The 8,207-nt window shown below is 42.3% G+C and overlaps 1 pseudogene; it reads left to right on the forward strand.

Moving 5' to 3' along the window:
• The first annotated feature begins 225 nt into the window (after positions 1 to 225).
• Positions 226 to 1,110, forward strand: LOC128069569 (palmitoyltransferase ZDHHC3-like; annotated as a pseudogene).
• Positions 1,111 to 8,207: the final 7,097 nt, after the last annotated feature.

Here is an 8,207-nt window from a genome sequence, read left to right on the forward strand (position 1 = left end):
CCCCACTGAGGGGCGCCTGATGGGCGCGCCGCCTCGCGTCCGGCTGAATCCCGGAAGCTGCGGCGCCTCCTGCCGGGGAGCCATCGCTGCAGCCTGAGGTCGGGTCCCGGGTCGGAGGCTGCCTGAGGAGCGACGACGGTGGCGGCAACGGGAGCCCCACCAGGAGTCTGGGACTGAGGAACTGCCTGCGGCTTCACAAGGCCAGTATGGACAGAATAACTTAGGATGTTTATCCCCGCCCGCTGCTTCTGAGACCTTGAGTGGAAACCAGAGTGCTTCCAGTCAGAGAAGTGCGTGCCACCTTCCCACCCCTATCCGACGGGCACCATGTGGTTCATCCGCGATGGCTGTGGCATTGTCTTTGCCGTTGTCACCTGGTTTCTGGTCTTATATGCGGAGTTCGTGGTCCTCTTCGTCATGCTGATTCCATCCGGGGACTACATGTACAGCGCCATCAACGGAATCGTGTTCAGCCTGCTGGCCTTCTTGGCCCTGGCTTCCCACTGCCGGGCCATGTTGACCGACCCTGGGGCTGTGCCCAAAGGAAATGCCACTAAAGAATTCATCGAGATTTTACAGCTGACGTCCGGGCAGGTGCTGTACAACTGTCCCAAATGTTGCAGCATCAAGCCCGACCGAGCCCACCACTGCAGGGTTTGTAAGCGGTGCATTCGGAAGATGGACCACCATTGTCCCTGGATCAACAACTGTGTCGGCGAGAAGAACCAGAAGTACTTCGTCCTGTTTACGATGTACGTAGCTCTCATTTCCTTGCACGCCCTCATCTTGGTGGTATTCCACTTCATGCATTGCTTTAAAGAAGACTGCAGCTCCTCCTCGGCCACCACGACGACCCTCCTCATTTTCCTCGGCTTGGAGGCGCTTCTCTTCCTCGTTTTCACATCGGCCATGTTTGGGACCCAGATGCTCTCCATCTGCACAGATGAGACGGGAATAGAACAACTGAAAAAGGAAGACAGAAGATGGGCCAAGAAAACAACATGGGTGAACCTGAAAGCCGTTTTTGGCCACCCCTTCTCTCTAGGCTGGGCCAGCCCCTTTGTCACACCAGACCAAGGGAAGGCAGACCCGTACCAGCATATGATCTGAAAGACTCTGACCAGCATTGCCACTCAGACACAAACCACATCCTAGCACTACCCTTGGATTGGGTCTTATGAATGTCCAAACTGAAAAACCAACACAACTCTAAATAAAACATTTTTTGTTTAATGTCTCAAGTAAAATGGCAGAACATTGCAGAAAAAAAAGTCTCTGTGTTTTGTTTTTAAAAGATCATCCTTTCTGCTTTTCTTTTTTCCTTTTAAAAAATATAATAATTTTATTTATTTTTTGCTGGGCTGGGCTTTCATTGCTGCATGCAGGCTTTTCTCTAGTTGCTGTGAGCAGGGCTACTCTGTAGTTGTACTGCAGCTTCTCATTGCATTGGCTTCTGTTGTTGCAGACCACGGGCTCTAGGGCATGCCGGCTTAGTTTTGGCTCACTGGCTCCAGAGCAGAGGCTCAACAGTTGTGGCATATGGGCTTAGTTGCTCCATGGCATGTGGGATCTTCCCATACTAGGGATCGGATCCTTGTCTCCTGCATTGGCAGGTGGAGTCTTTACCACTGAGCCACCAGGGGAGCCCTCTTTTTTACTTTTTAAAATCATTTGTTACCCATTCATCTGCTGATGGACATCCAGGTTGCTTCTGTGTCCTAGCTATTGTAAATACTGCTGCAGTGAACATTGGGGTACAGGTGTCTTTTTCAGTTCTGGTTTCCTCGGGGTATATGCCCAGTAGTGGGATTGCTGGGTCATATGGTAGTTTTATTCCTAGTTTTAAAGAAATCTCCATACTCTTCTCCATAGTGGTTGTATCCATTTGCATTCCCACCAACAGCATAAGAGAGTTCCCTATTTTCCATACCCTCTCCAGCATTTATTGTTTGTATACTTTTTGATGATGGCCATTCTGACTGGTGTGAGATGGTACCTCATTGTGATTTTGATTTGCATTTCTGTAGTAATGAGCTCGGAGAAGGCAATGGCACCCCACTCCAGTACTCTTGCCTGGATAATCCCATGGACGGAGGAGCCTGGTGGGCTGCGGTCCATGGGTCACTACGAGTCAGCCACGTAGCAGTAATGAGCTATAGTGAGCATCTTTTCATTTGTTTATTAGCCATCTGTATATCTTCTTTGGAGAAATGTTTGTTTAGATCTTCTGCCCACTTTTTGATTGGGTTGTTTGTTTTTCTGGTATTGAACTACTTGAGCTGCTTGTATATTTTGGAAATTAATTCTTTATCAATTGTTTCATTTGCTATTATTTTCCCCCATTGTGAAGGTCATTTCTTCACTTTGCTTATAGTTTCCTTACATACACACAATGGAATATTACTCAGCTATAAAAAGGAACCCATTTGAGTCAGTTCTAATGAGGTAGATGAACCTATTGTAGCCTATTATACAGTGTAATATTGTAGAGAGTAAGGCAAAAAGAAATAGACAGGTACCATATATTAATACATATTTGTGGAATCTAGAAAGATGGGACTGACAGTCTTACATGCGGGACAGCAAAGGAGACACAGACATAAAGAACAGACTTTGGGGATCAGTCAGAGAAGGAGAGGGTGGGATGATTTGAGAGAATAGCATTGAAACATATACATTACCATATGTAGAATAGATAGCCAGTGAGAGTTTGATGTATGATGCAGGGCACCCAAAGCCGGTGCTCTGTGACAGCCTGGAGAGATAGACTGGAGAAGGAGGTGTGAGGGGGCTTCAGAGGGAGTGGACACATGTATGCTTATGGCTGATTCATACTGATGTATGGCAAAAACCATCACAATATTGTAAAGAAGTTATCTTCCAATTTAAATAAATAATTTTTAATAGGAGATTTTAAAAATTTATTTATTAAGGGAAGGATAATTGCTTTACAGAATTTTGTTGTTTTCTGTCAAATCTCAACATGAATCAGCCATAGGTATGTCCCCTCCCTCTTGAACCTCCCTCTGAGCTCCCTCCCCATCCCACCCCTCTAGGTTGATACAGAGCCCCTGTTTGAGTTCCCAGAGACATACAGCAAATTCACATTGGCTATCTATTTTACATTTGGTAATGTAAGTTTCCATTTTACCCTCTCCATACATCTCACTCTCTCCCCTCTCCCCATGTCCATAAGTCTGTTCTCTATGTCTGTTTCTCCACTGCTGCCCTGAAAATAAATTCTCCCATACCATCTTTCTAGATTCCATATATATGCATTAGTATATGATATTTATCTTTCTGTTTCTGACTTACTTCACTCTGTATAATAGGCTCTAGGTTCATCTGCCTCATTAGAACTGACTGAAATGTGTTCCTTTTTATGGCTGAGTAATATTCCATTGTGTATACGTACCACAACTTCTTTATCCATTCATCTGTCGATGGACATCTAGGTTGCTTCCATGTTCTAGCTATTGTAAATAGTGCTGCAGTGAACACTGGGGTACAAGTGTCTTTTTAAATTTTGGTTTCCTCAGGGTCTATGCCTAGGAGTCATACAGTGCTGGGTCATATGGTGGTTTTATTCCTGCTTTTTTAAGAAATCTAAGTACCATCATCCGTAGTGGCTGTATCAATTTACATTCCCACCAACAGTGTAAGAGCATTCCCTTTTCTCCACACCCTGTCCAGCATTTATTGTTTGTAGACTTTTTGATGATGGCTCTTCTGACCAGTGTGAGGTGATATCTCATTGTAGTTTTGATTTGCATTTCTCTAATAATGAATGATGTTGATTGAGCATCTTTTCATGTGTTTGGTAGCCATCTGTATGTCTTCTTTGGAGAAATGTCTGTTTAGATCTTCTGCCCACTTTTTGATTGGGTTGTTTTTCTCGTATTTTGTATGAGTTGCTTGTATATTTTGGAAATTAATCCTTTGTCAGTTGTTTCATTTGCTATTATTTTCTCCCATTCTGAGGGTTGTCTTTTCACCTTGTTTATAGTTTCCTTTGCTGTGCAAAAGCTTTTAAGTTTGATTAGGTCCCACTTGTTTACTTCTGTTTTTATTTCCATTACTTTAGAAGGTGGGTCATACAGGATCTTGCTTTGATTCATGTCATCAAGTGTTCTGCCTATGTTTTCCTCTAAGAGTTTTATAGTTTTTGATCTTATATTTAGGTCTTTAATCCATTTTGAGTTTATTTTTGTATATGGTATTAGGAAGTGTTCTAATTTCATTCTTTTACATGTAGCTGTCTAGTTTTTCCAGCACCATTTATTGAAGAGGCTGTCTTTGCCCCATTGTATATTCTTGCCTCCTTTGTCAAAAATTAGGTACCCATAGATCCATGAGTTTATTTATGGGCTTTCTATCTTGTTCCATTGGTCTATATTTCTGTTTCTGTGCCAGTAGCTTAGTGTCTTGATGACTGTAGCTTTGTAGTATAATCTGAAGTCAGGAAGTTTGATTCCTTCAGCTCCATTCTTCTTTCTCAGGACTGCTTTGGGTATTCTAGGTCTTTTGTGTTTCCATATGAATTGTGAATTTTTCTGTTCTAGTTCTGTAAAAAATGCCATTGGTAATTTGATAGGAATCTCATTGACTCTGTAGATCGATTTGGTAGTATAGTCATTTTCACAATATTGATTCTTCCTACCCAGGAACATGGAATATCTCTCCATCTGTTATGTCATCTTTGATATCTTTCATCAGTGTCTTATAATTTTCTGTATACAGGTCTTTTATCTCCTTAGGTAGGTTTATTCCTAGATATTTCATTCTTTTTGTTGCAATGGTAAATGGGATTTATTTCTTAATTTCTTTTTCTGATTTTTCATTGTTAGTATATAGGAATGCAAGTGATTTCTGTGTATTTTGTAACCTGCAACTTTGCTAAATTCACTGATTAGTTATAGTAATTTTCTGATAGTACCTTTAGGGTTTTCTATGTATAGTATCATGTCATCTGCAAACAGTGAGAGCTTGACTTCTTCTTTTCCTATCTGAATTCCTTTTATTTTTCTTCTCTGATTGCTGTAGCTAGGATTTCCAAAACTATGTTGAATGATAGTCGTGAGAGTGGACACCCTTGTCTTGTTCCTGATCTTAGAGGGAATGCTTGCAGTTTTTCATCACTGAAAATAATGTTTGCTGTGGGTTTATCATATATGGCCTTTACTATGTTGAGGTAGGTTCCTTCTGTGCCCATTTTTTGAAGAGTTTTAATCATAAATGGGTGCTGAATTTTTGTCAAAGGCTTTTTCTACATCTATTGAGATGATCATATGGTTTTTATCTTTCAACTTGTTAATATGGTGTATCACATTGATTGATTTGTGTATATTGAAGAATCCTTGCATCCCTGGAATAAACCCAACTTGATCATGGTGTATGAGCTTTTTAATGCGTTATTGAATTCTGTTTGCTAGAATTTTGTTGAGGATTTTTACATCTATGTTTATCAGTGATATTGGCCTGTAGTTTTCTTTTTGTGTGTTGTCTTTGTTTGGCTTTGGTATCAGGGTGATGGTGGCCTCATAGAATGAGTTAGGAAGTGTTCCTTCCTCTGCAATTTTTTGAAAGAGTTTTAGATGGATAGACATTAGCTCTTCTCTAAATGTTAGATAGAATTCACCTGTGAAGCCATCTGGTCCTGGGCTTTTGTTTTTTGGGGGGAGATTTTTTAATCACAGTTTCTATTTCAGTGCTTGTAATTGGGTTGTTCATAATTTCTATTTCTTCCTGGTTCAGTCTTGGGAGATTGAACTTTTCTAAGGATCTGGGACTTAAATCTTCACTGAAGATGGATTCTTACCCCTTGTGGTCTGAGAGGGCCAGGACCAGGGCTGAAGCCCTAAAAACTGTCCTTGACACAGTGGCCTCATGCCCCATGTGAGCACAATGCCTCCTGATTTGTGAAATCAATTGCCTGCCTTGTACTTTATGGGCCCTGGGCGTGTAGAATGATTTTGGAGGTGGGGGGTGGAGATGAAAGGGGTCTTATTTGTAGTCTGAATCACAAGTTATATTCCAAATGATTATTTGGAAGAATGTGAAGGAAAGAAGTTTTTCCAGTTTAAAATGCCTTGTGGAGTTGCTCAGTCGTGTCTGACTCTTTGCGACCCTGAGGACTGTAGCCCACCAGGCTCCTCCATCCATGGGATTCTCCAGGCAAGAGTACTGGAGTGGGTTGCCATTTCCTTCTCCAGGGGATCTTCCCAACCCAGGGATTGAACCCGAGTCTCCTGCATTCTAGACAGATGCTTTACCGTCTGAGCCACCAGGCAAGTCCTTAAAATGCCTTACACAATCACAAGAAGAAAATGACGTAGCTTCAGGCAAGCCCTGTTTCCTTTGTTTCTTCTGCTTACTGTCTGAGCACCCAACCTCCCTCCCTCTCCTAGCACAGTGTCCATTCAGCAGTGTTACTGCCTAAGTGAAACAGCCACAGACCCCCCCCCAACCCGTTGACCCCCCCTCTTCCTCATTTTGTAAATTTTTGCAGTGGGTTTACTTTCTGATATTTTAGACCCATAAATGTGTACGTACCCATATCTTGTCTGTATTTCAACCTGAGAGACAGTGGACCTGCGTTAGCTGACCATGATGCAAGGGCAACATTACAAAGTTGAGAGATGACCGTCCATCTGCTGGAATTGGCAGACACCTAAGCCTGCAGTACTGAGACTGAGTAGCGTTTCCACTTGCACACTTGTGTGTTGAGTCTTAGTTGAAGGAGGAAGGGCCTGAGGACGGGGAGGGGGGTGCGGGGGGGTTGGATGCAGGTGAGAGGACGAAGAGCACACATCAAATGCAGAAGTCACAGAAATCCAGATGCTGACCATCTCACATGTGGTATTGTTTTTAAATGATCACCACAAACCTTTGTTTTAATCTTTTGCTTGGGGTGAGTTTGAGGTGAGGTTTATTAAATCAGCCTTGGGTGGGGAGAGATTTCATCTAGCTATGTGATCTTTCAGAAAACTAAGTGGAACATGCTGCCTCTTTCCAGTTCTGCCAGTGCTTCCACATGGAAAGCAAACGCAGTAAAATTTTTCAAAAAAAAAAAAAAATCAGAGTGCTGGAATCAATTCATTCTGTATAACCCACCTAACTCACCCTCTAACTATGTGGACACTCCTTTCACAAAGGCTTCAAGACATGCATTATGAGATAGGCAGAGACTAGTTAGGTGGTCACTAGGCCTGTTTTTATTCTTCCTTTTTGGGACAAATTCAGATTATATCTTTCAGCATCCCTTGCAGTTGAATGTGACCGCTGTCTGAGTTCTAGCTAATGGAATGTGAGCAGAAGTGCTATACGCTACAGTCTAGGCCTAGCTCATTAAAACCTCCCACATGGTCTTACCTTCTTTTATTTGGCTGGGATGGAGATGACAATAGTACAATGGTGACCACATTTTGAAGGTGGCAGATCATCTACACAGAAGATGCCTAGGACCCTGAATCACTGCTTAGAAAAAGGCAGTCCAGCTATTAATGGTTATATTGGAAGATTGCAGGAGCAAGAAGTAAATGTTATTGTCTTAAATTTCACAGATTTTTTTTTCTGTCTCAGAAGCTAACTTTACTTTTAACTAATACAAGTAAGCACCAGCCTCCTTAAAAACATTGTAGTGTTTTTTTCCCCTGTAATTTGGGTTCATGATAAGAGATGGGCCCCCTGATTTCAATGGGGTTGATAGGATCACCTTTAGAGACAAGTCTGTTCTGATCCCTATAATGGACAGCAGAACCATAGCAGAAATCAGAATGGTGATTGACTTGTGGGGATGTGTAATGGTGGCTAGTTAAACGTGGTTACCCTAGGGCCAAAGAGATGGACAGCCTAATAAGGTCCTACTTGATTCATGTAACAAAAAAAAAAAACTCTAGTCTAGCACATGGAGACTTGATCTAGTCCCCAAAATGTAGAGTCCCAGCCTCTCCCCCTAGTTCATAGACTGGAGCCCTTTGAATGAAGGGGAGGGTCTACTTGAAGTAATACTTGCTACACTTTTCACAAGGGTGTATTGTGAACTCTCCCTCCTTGATTTTCCCACAGGAACCTGTAGACAACATAATTGTGCCTTGGGGACAGGGAAATACCCAGACCTTTTGAAATATAATGGATACTGGTTCTGAATTAATCCCCCATGACCTAGACTATCATGATGGCCCACCAGTCAGAGACGTATAAGGTCA

Source organism: Budorcas taxicolor, chromosome X (assembly GCF_023091745.1).
Source record: "Budorcas taxicolor isolate Tak-1 chromosome X, Takin1.1, whole genome shotgun sequence".
NCBI classification, from domain to species: Eukaryota; Metazoa; Chordata; class Mammalia; order Artiodactyla; family Bovidae; genus Budorcas; species Budorcas taxicolor.